At 43.0% G+C, this 16,521-nt stretch overlaps 1 protein-coding gene across 13 annotated transcripts in view; it reads right to left on the reverse strand.

Moving 5' to 3' along the window:
• PCDH17 (protocadherin 17) overlaps positions 1-16,521 on the reverse strand; it is a 472,217-nt gene that overhangs the window by 371,777 nt on the left and 83,919 nt on the right. The gene's annotated exons all lie outside the window — the stretch shown is intronic.

Genomic DNA, 16,521 nt, shown 5'->3' on the forward strand with positions numbered 1-16,521 from the left:
AACAGAAGTATGGGGCAACTTACTAAAGCTTTAAAAGAGCCATGTTCAAGTTGGAGCCTCAAGAGGCTCAAATAAGAGAGACGTGGACTAGCCTTGTAAAAGTGCTTTTGGAAGCATCTTCCCTGCAAACAAGCAGGCAGTTGGGGTGCAGTGGGGGGCATGGGGAGGGGAAGAGTCCTCCCTGCCACTGCCTACCTAGTCACTCCAATGTTAAAAGGAGAACATTTTAAGGGGGTGCTTCCAAGAGTGCTTGTGCAAACCAAGGAACACTTTTACAAGAGGCAAAACTGCTCTTTGAAGCAGCTCCACTTCTCCTTGTGAGTCCCCCACACCCCTGCTGCTGCCACTCATGTGCTCACTTCAGTGTTTAAATTATGGGGGGGAGTCCCCCCCCCAGCTAGGGTTGCCACCACCTCTCCATTCAGTTAAAGGAGAAGCGTAAAAAAGTGCTTCAATGCCCCCTCATTGGCTGATGAGCAGATACTCAACCCTGCTGCCAAGGCTCTGTGATCTTGTTACTTGCTGGGAACAAGGTCATAGCTAATGCAGATTTAGACCCTGCCCCCTGTCCATCAGCTGATGGCACCAGCTGATGTCAGGTGATGGGCAAATGGTGTGGTTTGGGTAAAATGGGCTTGTGAATTAAACCGAACTCCTTGTTGGGCCAAGATTGGCCCATGGGTTACAAGTTCTCCAACCCTAACATAACATGCAGACTAGGGATCAGATTTTTAAATTCTCTCTCATGTTTAGAACAAAACAAAAGCCTTGCATCTTGAAAAAACATCAGGGATACCGCTTTTTCATAGAAGCATTATTTTTTGTTTTTGTTCTACAATTCTCCACTTGCCTTCTGAAATCTACCAATCTCAGTCTCAAAAGGGCCGTACCACCTGCCTTTTAAATGCATTTATATTTTATTCCTGAACATGCTCTAATTTGTCAATATGCACACAATACACACACACCAAATGTTCACATTGGCCCTTATTGACCAATGTGTCATCATCTCTCTCTTGTTTGACCTGTGTCAGCCATAATACTTCCACGTTATCTTCTCATGTCTCTTTGGCCTTTGGGCCAGCTCACATACCCAGAGCGGTTCAAACGATTGTAATGTGGTCATGTGACTGCTTTACTGCCAGCCCTGAATGCTGTGTATATTCTACTGTACCAGTATTGACAACTTTTTTCTAGCTCACTAAATGTGGGTTGCAATGTAAGGTGTTTTGGATATTGTTATTAGTTTCACAGCAAATTCACAAACTCACCTAGCCAATGATCCTTTTCAAATTATGTCCAATGTTTTGACTGATGTTATGACTCCCCATGTAAGCCCAGTTTGCTTCCTAAATGAGGAGGGAGGACTATCAAACCTACTGCATGCAGATTTATGAATGGATCATCCACGAGGATCCTTGGCTAAGAGCGTATGGAATCTGAAATATACTCGGAGTCGCAAAGTGATTTCATGCTCTTTATTCAGCTCATAGTGGTGAGGAGGAATGAATGAAAGTCCCCTCAAAGTATCTGCCTTATATACATTATTTACACAATGGGCTGCACATGATTGGCTAATTCCGGAATTGTACTGTAAACCAATCAGGTTGTGGATTCACTTCAATCTGGAGCATGATTGGGTGGTTCCTGCCAACCAATCATACTGCTGCATTGTTCTAGGACCAATCAGACTGCTGCATTCTGAATCCTATTGTTCTAGGACCAATCAGACTGCTGCCTTTTGGATCCTATTGTTCTAGGACCAATCAGACTGCTGCAGTTTGGATCCTATTCGACTCAGTACATAACACCCCTCCCCTCTAAGTTCCAGTCCTGCCCGGGAGGTCGCATTCATAGTCCTCAAGGTACGCTGGCGGCCTACGTGTGCGTTGCGGCCTGGGGTGTTCCCTGGTCCGGGGTTCTGGTTCTGGCTCGTGTTCCAAGGATGCTGGCTGTGATGGGGCTGTTTGGTCTGGCGCAACCGGCTCGCTCAGTCGTGGTTCTGGTTCCGGTGTCCTTTCGGCCTCCCGGGACCTCTCTGTATTTACTGGTTCTGCCTCTCCTGCTGGCCCCTGCTGCTCTATGGGCCTCACTGCCCCACTGTTCCCCGGGGACTCCTCTGACCTGTCCTCCTCCTCCTGGTTTTCTCCCGGGAATCGTCGCCGTATCTGGTCACAGTGGCGGCGCCAGCATTGCCCCCCATCCGTTAGCACCTCGTACGACACGGGGCCAGTGACCCTGGTGACTGTGGCGGGTACCCATGCAGGGCCTGCCCCAAAATTCTTTGCGTACACTGGGTCCTGGGCCTCGAAGGTCCGGGGGTTCCTGCCTTCCCCGACTCAGTACATAACAGAATCCAAACCTTAATCCTAAAACAGTTCAAGGCCTTCAAATAAACGATGGCTTCTCCGCCCCTTGCAGAGCCTGAGGTGCTTTGCTGGATACAGCATGTAACTCTACTGTAATGACGTTTATTCAACAAAGACCTTGACAACTGTACTCCTTTACTGATTGTTTCTTCCTTTTTGTGCTGAGTAAAACAATTAATTTGTAACAGTGAAAAATACATCCACTTGTAGCATTTCTGACCTGATATCATACTAATTTAATCTGCTTTATGAATTGCTGGAGGAAATATTCAGCTATTTTCTGAAAGACTGACTTGGGGATTATTGGAGCTCTATAATTGTTCTACTGATAAGATGTGAGAAAAAATACTTTATTTGACATTAATCTTACTGAAATGGGCAATGTATCTGAGAAATAGATTGCTGTCTAACTGGCTTGCCAAAATATCTCTTGCTGAGAGCAACTGTAGCTCATTAAAAAAATATATTTATTTAAACAGCCTCTTTTAAGAATGTTCAATCTTTCGTCAACATCTGTTGTCTCTTCCTCCTTAGGAACATAATTGTGCAGAATTCCAGTGTAAAACAGGCTGTGTACAGACTTCTCAAAATATTCATGCAGTTACCCTGCAGATTTTTTTTAATTTTTGTATATTTCTCCCTTGCTATTAGAATGCATGCACACAGCATATGGAAACACCTGAAAATAAGTTTGCAAAATGCTCTTACTGAGATGACTACTAGATATATACTTCCAGTGCTTTCAAGAGAAGAATAAAATGCAAGCTACTTGCTTAGTTGGTTACACACACCACTTCAAACAATGATGAAGAAGAGTAACACTCTAGAACAGCAGTCAAGGCAATGAGCACTCACACTTTACATTGTGGGTGCCCTTTGCGGGATCGTGTGTGGTGCTACAGTTCCCAGGGAGCTTACTGGCAAACAGGGAGTTTCATCCTGGAGAAGAGTGACTAGTGGGGTGCCACAGGGTTCTGTCTTGGGCCCGCTCTTATTCAACATCTTTATCAATGACTTGGATGATGGACTCAAGGGCATCCTGATCAAATTTGCAGATGACACCAAACTGGGAGGGGTGGCTAACACCCCAGAAGACAGGATCACACTTCAAAACGACCTTGACAGATTAGAGAACTGGGCCAAAACAAACAAGATGAATTTTAATAGGGAGAAATGTAAAGTATTGCACTTGGGCAAAAAAAATGAGAGGCACAAATACAAGATGGGTGACACCTGGCTTGAGAGCAGTACATGTGAAAAGGATCTAGGAGTCTTGGTTGACCACAAACTTGACATGAGCCAACAGTGTGACGCGGCAGCTAAAAAAGCCAATGCAATTCTGGGCTGCATCAATAGGAGTATAGCATCTAGATCAAGGGAAGTAATAGTGCCACTGTATTCTGCTCTGGTCAGACCTCACCTGGAGTACTGTGTCCAGTTCTGGGCACCACAGTTCAAGAAGGACACTGACAAACTGGAACGTGTCCAGAGGAGGGCAACCAAAATGGTCAAAGGCCTGGAAACGATGCCTTATGTGGAACAGCTAAGGGAGCTGGGCATGTTTAGCCTGGAGAAGAGGAGGTTAAGGGGTGATATGATAGCCATGTTCAAATATATAAAAGGATGTCACATAGAGGAGGGAGAAAGGTTGTTTTCTGCTGCTCCAGAGAAGCGTACACGGAGCAATGGTTCCAAACCACAGAAAGAAGATTCCACCTAAACATTAGGAAGAACTTCCTGACAGTAAGAGCTGTTCGACAGTGGAATTTGCTGCCAAGGAGTGTGGTGGAGTCTCCTTCTTTGGAGGTCTTTAAGCAGAGGCTTGACAACCATATGTCAGGAGTGCTCTGATGGTGTTTCCTGCTTGGCAGGGGGTTGGACTCGATGGCCCTTGTGGTCTCTTCTATGATTCTATGATTCTATGATAGGGGCTGACTTGCCTCTCAGTGTTAAGGTTTGGAGGTTCACACCCAGCCTCAGTATTCAAGTATCTTGCTGGGACGTGGGGCCAGCAGGAGCCAACAACAGCCAGGCAGTTGGCTCTGAAGATTCACCCTCCCTTTGTTTAATGTTTCTTGTTTGCAGGTTAACTTTTTCTTCCTGTTTAGCGGGCGCTGCTGTTGAAGGACCGGGAAAAATTTTTCCTGCATTGGCAGGTTTTGTCTTCCCCATAGCAATTCGTCGCAACTTTTGTTGTTACAGCCTTGAGTAGAATCCTTTAGTCTTTTCTTCCCTATATGGGGAGGGGCATGGTGCCTCACCCCTCTGCAGCGGCGATTCCAGGGCCCCCCTCTTAAAGGGGTTATATATATGGGTTTCACTGAAAGGTCGTCAGTGAACCACCCTGCGTTCAGGGATATAGGATATTTGGCTGCCTGCTACACTTACGTCTTGCAGAGCACCCCCATGTCCCATTTACCCTGGTGAGCCCCAGTTCCCCCCGGCTGGGGGGCTGGGAGGGACACCCCCCCAAGGCCTAAGCCAAGGTCTTCGTACATTCAGAAGTTTAATAAAGTTGTGGCCTAATTTTAATTCCATATAACGTTGTCAGAGTCTTTATTCCTTTCTTATGATCCCTGGGGGCTGGGGCTATCGCTGCCTGGTCTCACAATCGGTACTGCATTCATTCCTGCTGGACTTCAAATCCTTCATACATTTGCACTCTTGGGTTTCGTGCAATGCTACTGTATCATTTGGAAGCTTAAGAAAATAGTAATTTCTCCAATGAGAGAAGGTATTGGAGCAGCAGAACTGAGCATGTGACATGAAGACACCAGAATACTGAACTTAAGACAAAAGGTACAAGCTGTAGAAGATCTTGGTTTACACAGAATTTGACCAGCTTTATGTCTTTAAAGAGAAGCTGAGTGAACAACCCAGCTCAGGGATAATGAATGGGATGCCCTCCAGATGCAAATGGAGCACAACTCCCACAATCCCTGCCTAGAGCTGATGGGAGTTGTGGTTGAATAGCATCAGGAGGCCACCATATTGGCAACTGCTGCCATAGTTCATCCCACATGCAGCCATGGTTCTCAGACCTGTTGGCTCTGGGGGAAAATGTCAAAGGCTTAACTATGTCATTGGCAAAGATGTTAAAGTGCCTTCTTATGAACTTTTTTCTATATGGTCATACCTTGGTTTTCTAACAGCTTAGTTCATGAACAACTTGGAACTCGAGCGCCTCAAACTTGGAAGCCAGATGTCCAGAGCAGCTTCCACAGCTGGATGCTTCTGCAGCCAATCGGAAGCCGCACCTTGGTTTCCAAACATTTCAAAGTTAAATGGACTTCGGGAAACGCATTCTGTTTGAAAACCAAGGTACGACTGTATTACATAAATTAAACCCCACCTCTATCATTCAATTACATTCCTTTCAATTCAGCTACTCCTTTACCTCCTCGCTCCCTCCATAGGTCTTACTGTCCCTTTCACTGTGAGGCTGACGGCCTCAGTTCCGTGATATTGTAAGCTGGAGCCAATGGAGGGAATCCATTGACTTTGTAAACTGGAGCAACTTTGTATGATTGTAAGTTCAATGCAATCCATTGACTGTCTTTGGAAGGAAAGATCTTTCTTACATCAAATAAAAATCTTACAGTGACTTATTTGATAAATAGTCCTAATTGTTCAAAGATATGATTTTGGTCAACCACATATGCCATTCAGCAAAGAATAACAAAAATGTATGAGGTGTCATGCAGAAAGTTAGATACTTTGTTCTGAAATCCTAGCTATCTAGAATTATTTCATCCAAACAGACAAAACTAAAGTATGACATATTTGCTTTCCTCTGAATTTTAAATGGATCATTTATAAGGATGAGTAAAGATTCTTAAGAGCAAATGGAAATGAGGTTACAATAAGGGGAGAGGACAAGTTCACATAAAGGGAAACAACAGAATAGACTAATTAATTGCCTATTATGTATTAGCATAAAGGGTAAACAAGAAGGAACATCAGTTCAAAATATGGCACTAAATTATAATAATCAGTAATAGGCTGTGCTGAACCATCTCTCCCCCCCCCCCCCATTCATCTGGCATTTTGCTTTAGGAGAGGCTCTGTGGCAAAATTCATTTGCTGGAAGCGTGCTCTCCAGGCAGGGATGGGAACATCAGGTCCAGGGGCCAAATGTGGTCTTTGTGGCCTCATGGATCCTGCAGAGCAGCCTCTTTCAGTGTTTCTGCCTTGGTGGAATAATGAGTACCATTTGAACTCTGATGGCGCTTCTTGACAGTCTGTCTGGAGGACAGAGAGGGCTAGGGGAGAGAGTGCAGAAGCGAGCTCACGGTAATAAAGGCAAAATTCGCATTGGTTGATTTGCCCGTGGACCCACACACCACGGGCAAGCGGCCCCTGAAAGTTTGTTCAGAAAGGAATGTGGCCCTTGGGCTAGGAAAGGGACCCCATTCCTGTCTTAGGGCTTTCTTCCAACACACCATACCACCCCCAACACCTGGCTTCTGGCACACAAGTCCCAAAGGATGTAGAATGTGTCAGTTCCACAAGGGGTCTTGCATGTATCATTTGATGCTGTCTCCTATGTAATAATGGCAACCTTGCTGGGCTGCCACATAAAAATGCTTTGGGACACAAGGGAATCCACATGGGATGGGATGACTTTGGTACAAGTTTTATAAATTAACTTGCTCACTCAAACCTGGTCATCATACTATCTACATTGCAAGCACAATTTTAAAAGGAACGGCTTCCCTCAAAATATCTTGGGAATTATAGTTTGGTGAGTTGCTGAAAGTTTTCTGCTAAGCCACTAGCCTTTGTAGTCTTTGTAGCCACTAGTTGTAGTTTGCATAACTACAAATTTTTCCAGTTTTTCCTGATTAGAGGGACTTATTTTAAAGCTAGTTTATATCTGTAATTCAAGTGTATCCTGTATCATATTTAAAAGCCTGTTTGTCTATCCTATACTTCTGCTGCGGGGGGGAGGGAGACTGTGTCAATAGGGCTGGTTAGCACAACTGAAAGTAAGAATGATGACAACACTGCCAAAATTTCACAAAATGGAATTTAATTTTATGCACTGCAGTTTCAGGGCTTTTGACCTCCAAATCAGAGGCTATTTTCAAAACTCATCAACACAATCAGTGAATTTAAATACCAGATATGGGCGGACTTCCGGGTTGGCGCCATCGCCGAATGGCGGACTCCCTCCGAGCTCCGGAGGGAGCCTGCTCGGCAGGGGCTGGGTCCTACCGCGCCGGCGACGCGGGGACCCTTAAAAACCATGGGCGCTGAAACCCATGGACATGGTGACTCGGCTGGCACCTTTTGAGCCCCCCCCCCGACCCGCGAAGGAGCCTTTTTAAAGGCTACGGAACGGGTGACAAGGGGGGGTGCTTTGAGTCCTCCGCTTCCCCTGCCGAACGAAGCCGCATGCCATTCGACGGAGAGCGCTGACTTCTTCTATTGGAAATTTGGACTTAAAAGCATAACCCGTGAGTAATCGGAACTTGGATTAAAAAAGGCGTGAAATTTTTAAAGAATTCGGAACGAGCGGGGGAGGCGTAAAAAGGAAGTCAGGCCCCCCCCCCCCGTTGTAGAGGAGCTAAAGTAAAGGACTTAACATCTAAGATTGAGCGCAACCCTATTTTGATAAAGTTATGAAATTTCGCGATGGAAAACTATAAGATTGAGCTGGAGGAGAAAAGTGGAATTTAATCAAAAAGCACCCCCCCCCTGGAACCTGGGAGCGTTTTAGTTAGAGCGCCGGGAGAAGACAAGGAGAGGTTTTGACAGCTGTCAAAGAGCTGTCAAAGCAGAAGAACAAAAATGAGAACTTTGTTACGAGGACTTTGCCGGTTATATTTGTTACAAATTGGATACAAAATGTTTAAAACAAGGAATAATAAGTTACTTTGACTGGTGGACGTGATCTGGAAGGGAACTGAGTTACTACAATCCACCTAGAGGAGCCGAGGGATATTACAAGTTGTTGGCATCGAATTTGACAGAACTTTTTATCTCCTGGGAAACTGCAGAAATGGAACACTATTTTGGCTACAGAGGTTTACACACTAAAGTAGACAATAGACTTATCTATTGAAGAATGGAAGGGACTTGGCATCATGTTTCGTTCCTGAATAACAGAGCCTCTGCAGTGGAATTTAGAAGCTTTTGGAATTAGAACATTTGTGCAGGAAAACAGGAAAAGAAAGAGGAGAGAGATTAACAAGAACAAGAAGAATAATTAAGAATTGGACAAAGTTGGAAGTGGGAACATTTGGGACATCCAGATTTGAAAGGTTTAAGAAATAAAATTGGAGTTTTTACTCCCAAGTATATAAAAATCTGGATGGAAAAAATGGGCCTTTTTGAGATAGACTCCTTCCAAGATTGGACATTTAAAATTAAAGAAGACTGGTAAAGGACTATGGTTTAAATAAATGTGGGAGCTCCAGGAAGACATCAGATGTTGATTAATATGGGGAACGCAACCAGGAAAAGGGGGAGGGAAATTTGGAATCCAAAGGGTGTAAAATCATATTTTATTTTATTATATTTTAATCTATTATGTATATTAAAGGGGGGAACGCGCGGAAGGGAATAGGTCGATCTTAGGAGATGGGAAAATATTTTTAAATTGGGTTAATGATAATAAGGTTAAAATTTGGGATAATAAATTGCTGAATTTATTTGTAAGAATTGGAATATAAGAGGGGGAGGGGAGGGGAAGTCCTGGAAAGATGTTACGGAAAATAAGATCTTAAATCTGGATGTTTTTTTTTTTTATATTGTTATAACTGGAAACTTTTAATAAATATTATTTAAAAAAAATAAATACCAGATATGATAGCATGAAAAAAAGTATTATGCATTCTCAACTGATTATTTCCTGTCTCCCAAAACATTAACTTTTCCAAACAATGTGTATTTTATTCTCAGGAGCAAGCTCCACCTGCACAGAAGCAGCAAACAGCCCAAGCAGTGTTAAGACTATAAAATCCATAATGCTGTGTAACCATATGCAAAAAAACAAAATATCCTTAAATGAACAATTGTTTGTACTGAAGGAACTGGAAAAATGTGAGTGAACAGGGACTCTTCTCCTTTTAAATCTGCCATTTGAGGCCAGAAAAAGATGGATCTGAAAAAGAGAGAGACCTGCCTATGCATTTCATGCATCTACCTTGTATTACACATGGACAGAAATCCTTTAAATATAATGTGATTTTCTTAAGGGAGAAATCCAAAGAGAAAAGTCTCTTTTTTGTTCTTCTGAATAATGTCTTTTTCCCTCCAAGCAGAAGGTTAAAAATAATTTCAATGTGAAACATCTCATATCAAATCATGCTTTTAAATCTGATAAGCAGAAGCATTTGAATTATTTTTAAGAACACCTTTATGTTGGAAGCTGCTTTTTTTTTTAAAAAAAAAAATTACATTTGTAGTTTTTAGTGAAAGTACCCTTTAATAGTAGCCATAAATATGTGCATATGTAATGTGGACATTTCTTTTGTAATGTAAAAATTTCAGGAGGTGGGGCTTGCATTTCTGTGCTCTCTTAAAATCACTGAAGTTACAAGCCCACCTTTTGTTCCAAATTGTCCTCATCTGCTTTCAACACAGGAATCAAAGCAGCAGCCCACAGCATAATGATAAAAAACAACAACAACGTTAAAGGCAACAGTGAATGACAAACCCCAGGTCTGGAACCCAAAACAACTCCACAGCAAACGCACATGTGGGAGGCAAGACTGGAACCGAAATTGCTGAGATGTACATAGCAGGATCCCAGGTGCTTTATTTTAATCTAATAGTGCGTCAAAAATGAAGATACACCAAAAGCAGCATATTCCAAGTTGCACCAAAATAGCATATTTTAACCTGAGACTGTCAGAGACTGATGATAAGGATGCTTGAAGATTTTTTAAAATATATATATATTTTTAAATTCCAATGTGACCTGACCTAAACTTTGGATGTCACACTTCTCTGAATTTTGCAAACATTTCTTAGCTCAAAAAACATACCAAAATGTATCAAACATTAATATTTTTGGAAAGAATATGTTAAGAAATTCAAATATTTTATATATTTAAAATATATAAAATACTATTTTTTTGTTAAAGTGTTTATTTAAATGTTAATTTCCATGCTTTTTTTTTAACTCAGCAGATTAATATGAAAGCCGGGCAGAATGGACTCATGAATGAAGACATGCAGTACTGACAGGGACCCGTAATAGTCCATCGCCACCCAATGATTCCATGACCATGTTTTGGTAGAGGTTAGGTGTTTATCACTCATCTTGTTTATAGTTAAAATCATCCTGAAAGTTATTTCAGTGTTTGAATGAAAAGTTGCACACCTGTTGCGCACTCTGCCTTCAAACAGAGTCAGCTGTTGAAGGCGAAGAGATTTTTCACACACTCCCACAACCCACTAATCCTCTTTGCACAGGAAAGAACAGCTTCTGGAGGGCCTCCTCTGTCATTCAAACAATGCAATGAGTTGCACAGGGTTTCATTCATGCAGCTGACTCATGCATCCTACCCTTGACATTAAGCAGAACACAGAGTCTCTTCTGCTGCAAGAAGAAGAAGAAGAAGAGGAGGAGGAGGAGGAGGAGGAAGAGTGAAGGGCTTGGTGAGCATAGCAGCTGCCCTATTGTTTCCAGGCAGCAGGCCATTGCAGACTTATTGGCAAGGGCACCCTGGCTATGGAACACTCCCCACTTCCAAGCTTCGGCTTGCACCCCCTTGGCAGTTTTTTGGCAGCAGTTTCCCTCTTCCACCAGGTTTTCTCAATGTGCTGTGTGGGCATCTGTGATATATTTGTTTATGTATTGGGTTATATGGCCATACTGACTAAAATACCTAACAGATGGAAGGAGATTATATTTTCCTTTATCGTATTGCATCTGATATTGCTGTGACCCCCCCCCCCCCGAGATCACATGGGATGAGACGCAAGATGTAAATTCTGTAAAGAAAAGGGATTGTGAGGGAAGAAAAGAAAGGCAAGCTCAGGCACTATTTCTTAGTTACAGAATTTTTGACATGATCAGCTGAAATGGAAAGAGGTTGCTGACCTCTCTGCAGAGCTGGTGGCCATGTCCTGCAGTCCCATCCCTGCCCCTCTCCCACAGGGGGGTGGAATGGCTGCTGCAACCGATATTTGGGGTAACAGTGAGGACTATGCAGTGAGCTGCTCAACTTCCCCTTGTCACTCCATCTCTCTCCACTCATCTCAACTCACTGCAAGAGATTCACCAGCACAAGGCTCAAGACTTTGGATGGTACACTTCAAATAAGAATTTCGTTTAATTAATATTGTAAAATAACATGTGCATGTATAGTGCTATACAGAGAGTACATAATTCTACTGATAATAATAATAACAACAACAGTGAGCTGGAAAGCCAATTATACAATCAGATTAAAGACCCAACAAATCCTAATTAAAGGGTAGGACAGAAGCAGATGCCTATGAAACAGAAATGCAAAGCCAGTATGTGGTTAGCAGGGCAAATCAAGAAAGATGTGATGAGCTGTACAACAAGATGAAAATATGTAAGAAGAATGTAAGAGGATGCAACAGAAATTTAACAGTTCTGCAGAAGGTATGTCAGGCTAACAAAATGATCAAGGAACACTTATGCTGCATGGCTGAGGATGGGGACGGGGTCTTGAGATTGGTTACAAAAGCAGCCTTATTTGAAGTGAAATAGCAGGTACTTGAGAAGCCTAAGTTATTTTAATTCAGAAACCAGAGGAGCTCATAGGAGTGGCATTTTTGGCACTTAAAATTGACATTAACATTAGGGTAGGACATATTTTATGCGGGTAGTGCTGTGGGTTAAACCACAGAGCCAAGGGCTTGCCAATCAGGAGGTCGGTGGTTTGAATCCCCGCAACGGGGTGAGCTCCCGTTGCTCGGTCCCTGCTCCTGCCCACCTAGCAGTTCGAAAGCATGTCAAAGTGCAAGTAGATAAATAGGTACCGCTCTGGCGGGAAGGTAAACGGTGTTTCCGTGCACTGCTCTGGTTCGCCAGAAGCGGCTTAGTCATGCTGGCCACATGACCCGGAAGCTGTACGCCGGCTGCCTTGGCCACTAAAGCAAGATGAGCGCTGCAACCCCAGAGTCGGTCACGACTGGACCTAATGGTCAGGGGTCCCTTTACCTTTACCATTTGGACATATTTTAACTGTTATTACCAGCACATGCAGCAATACATATGCAAAGAAACACTAACCATTCAGCTTTTTCTACAAATAATAATTATCCGGGATGCTAAAATATCATGGCAAAAGTTAATCTAATAAGTCTCTCATTATCCTGTAATACTTTAAATCTGTGCTGTAAGCTAAACAGTTGTCAAAGAAACCCTGAGCTCTATTTACACCAAGCTGAAGAAGACTGAAATAAACAGAGACTGCGTGCTGAGCTCTAATTACGAAAAGCAAATTGCTCTCTCTGAAATCTAGCGGGAAAAGGTTAGCTCCTTCCCTTGATTCTGCAGGTAGAAATGGCAGGTGAAAGAGCCAAAGAAATCTCAGGTGTCTGCTCTCATGCCAGCTACATTGAAGGTAAGAAATTGTCTATGAGAGAAAAGTCCACCAATGGACATACCGTATTTTTCCCTCTATAACATGCAGATTTTTTCTCCTAAAAATGAAGGGGAAATGTCTGTGCGTGTTATAGAGCGAATGTGTGGTCCCTGGAGCCGAAAAATCAGGCAAAAATCAAATCGCGGCACTGCACGCTGCACGGAGAAGCGAAACCTGAAAAGAGGAAGTGGCTGCTTTCCTGCATTCTGCCTCAGGGTCTTACTGCCCACCCTCCTCTGTTTCGTTGCTGTGTTTGCTCAAACGGAACAAAGAGCAGGGAAAGCCCCTCCCCTCCAGGCAAGCAGAGGGGAATTCCTCTCTGTGCTGCTGGGGGAGAGGGAGAGAGGGGGGGAGGGAGAGAGGGAGGGAGGGAGGGAGGGAGGGAGGGAGGGAGGGAGGGAGGGGGAGGGAGAGAGAGAGAGAGAGAGAGAGAGAGAGAGAGAGAGAGAGAGAGAGAGATGGCTGGCTTGGGTGGGGGGAAACTTTTGCCTTTCTTTCCTCCCTCCCGTTAAATCCCTCTCCTGCATTCTTAGCCAGCTGCTTCTCTGCACACCCCTCTCATGTCCCTTCTTTGTTTTTCCTTCGCTCCCCACTTAAAATGTGGTTACAAAGCATAGATCCACATGGATCCTCAGGATCTTTGCATTGGGTCACCCCAAATTCACCATCAGATCACATAGCATGTCCATGGCTACAGCCTGCCCCCCCAAAATCACGCACCCACTGTTGCCTGGGGCTGCAATGGTGCAAAAATGTGGTTACAAAGCATGGATCCACAGGGATTCTCAGGATCTTTGCATTGGGTCACCCCAAATTCACCATCAGATCACATAGCATGTCCATGGCTACAGCCTGCACCAAAAAAAATCACGCACCCACTGTTGCCTGGGGCTGCAATGGTGCAAAAACGTGGTTACAAAGCATGGATCCACAGGGATTCTCAGGATCTTTGCATTGGGTCACCCCAAATTCACCATCAGATCATATAGCATGTCCATGGCTACAGCCTGCACCAAAAAAATCACGCACCCACTGTTGCCTGGGGCTGCAATGGTGCAAAAACGTGGTTACAAAGCATGGATCCACAGGAATTCTCAGGATTTTTGCATTGGGTCACCCCAAATTCACCATCAGATCACATGTCTGTGGCCACAGCATGAAGCCCAAAAATGATACATCCACTGTTTCATTCAGAATGTTTTTTCCCTTGTTTTCCTCCTCTAAAAACGATGTGCGTGTTATGGTCAGGTACGTGTTATAGAGCGAAAAATACGGTAACATGTTAGGAGCTGCCTTGAAAGAATGAGGTAATGGAGAACATGGGAGTATTTCTTTACCATCTGATGCATTTCAGATTAAAAGAGCTATGTAATAGCTTCCAACAGCCCTACAAACTCTGGTTTGTGTGAAAACACACCAAGTGTTTGTTTCATATATCAATTTAGGCTCGTTCTTCCTGGGGTGGCCAGCCTGTGCTTGTGGACTGCTCCACTTCATGGCTCATGTGGGAGCCGGTTAGTACCACAAGAAAACAAGAGCCCCTCTGGGCAGCATCCTGTCCTCAGGCCCACAAGCAGGATATGAGCACAACAAGCTCCCCCTACTGGGACTCCCAGCAATTCAGAGACACCCCACCTCCAATCCTGGGGGCCCAGTAGCCACAGGTAGCTTTATCCCCCATGATTCTGTCAAATCCTCTTTTCAAGACATCCAGTTGGTGGCCATCACTACATCATCCGGTAGTGAATTCTTTAGCTTTACGGTTATCCTAGAGAAGTACTTCCAGCATTCAGCTTCACCATGTGGCCCAAATTCTAGTATTGTGAGAGGAAGGCAAACTTTCCCACTTCCTCTACACCATGGATAATATTTATTAATTATGATGGTGTTTATTATTATTATACCCTGCCCATCTGGCTGGGTTTCCTCAGTCACTCTGGCCGACTTCCAGCACATATAAAAACATGATAAAACATCAAACATTAAAAACTTCCCAATACAGGGCTGCCTTCACATGTCTTCTAAAAGTTGTGTAGTTCTTCATCTCCTTGACATCTGATGGGAGGGTGATATTGTTCATCATACATTCAAAGCATAAAATCAAAACAACAATTTAAGGAACACAATGAAGGTGCATCTTTTCCACAATTATTGCCTTGGTCAAAGTATTGAAAATCCATACTTAACATTAAGAAGTATTCCCTGTAAACTACAGTACTCAATAAACCTGTTCTACTTTGCCAAAAAGAATTATCTATAATTATATTCACTAATAAAACAGTCCCATATCTTACTAAACCATTTTGTAAGAAAATTCTCTTCCAGTTTTTGCATATAAGATTCTAGCAGCCACTAAGATATAAGAAACAATTTCCTTCTGATCCTTTGTTACCAAACCATCTAAATAATTCAATAAAAAATATTACTGGTTGAAGGGCACTTCATAACCCAAGCCTTCTCAAATGTGTTTTTTAAACAGTTTCCCAGTATCTATTTGCTACTTCACACTTCCACCACATGGGGAAAAGGTCTCCTTTTTCTTTCTGTCCTTTCCAACATTTGGGGGGAATAATTGTTAACTGTTTTGGCAGGAGCGATATACCACCACCTCACAACTTTTTAGCAGTTTTCTCTTATTCCCAAATTCAAAGAAACATGTACACAGATGTCCACAGCTTTTTTCTAACCTCCATTGGTTTGTTTCCTCTGGGGTTTGGGGCCCTTTCCATTATGTGCTCTTTACTTTGTTTCTGTTCTGTGCCAAAGTTAAGTAATAAATAACATACAGTGGAACTTCGGTTGTCGAACGTAATCCTTTTCGGAAGACAGTTCAACTGCCGAAAGGTTTGACAACCAAAGCGCAATTGATGGTCAGCAAAATCCATTGAAAAAATGGATAAACACACCTCGGAAGCCATTCAACTTCTGAGGTGCGTTCAAAAACAGAAGCATTCACTTCTGGGTTGTCGGTGCTCAAAAGCCAAAACATTTGACTTCCGAAGCATTCGACAACTGAGGTTCCACTGTATGTATGTGTGTGTGTGTATATATATATATATATGTGTGTATATATATGCCTGTGTGTGTGTGTGTGTTTGTTTGTGTGTGTGTGTGTGTGTGTGTATGTGTATATATATATATGCCAAGCTATGTTTATTTGTTTTTAGTATAGCTTTCTCAGATTCAGTCATCTCCCTAACTCTCATATACTCTTGCACTCTGGAACAAATTTGAAAGAACTCAAACCAAAATTAATTTACAGCTTGCATCTCTCTCCACGTCTGCATATGAGATAATTTGTTCTTGATTTATTAGATCTTTTATTCTGAACATTTACTTCATTTCCCACATATTAAACCTCCAAATACTTCCCCTTATTTTATCTATGACCGAAAGGTAAGAGCTAGGACTTAACAATTTATTATATTGATTAGATTTTAACAGATTTGGTGTGAACAAACTTGGCTCTCTCACTGTTCAGCCCTAATTCTAGTTTCTGAACAAATTAAAAAGCACAGGTCCAGTATTTTGGGGGGCTCCACCAGCTACATCTTTCCATTAAGATAATTGTCCCAAAT

Source organism: Podarcis erhardii (assembly GCF_964252035.2).
Source record: "Podarcis erhardii genome assembly, chromosome: 4".
Lineage (NCBI taxonomy): Eukaryota > Metazoa > Chordata > Lepidosauria > Squamata > Lacertidae > Podarcis > Podarcis erhardii.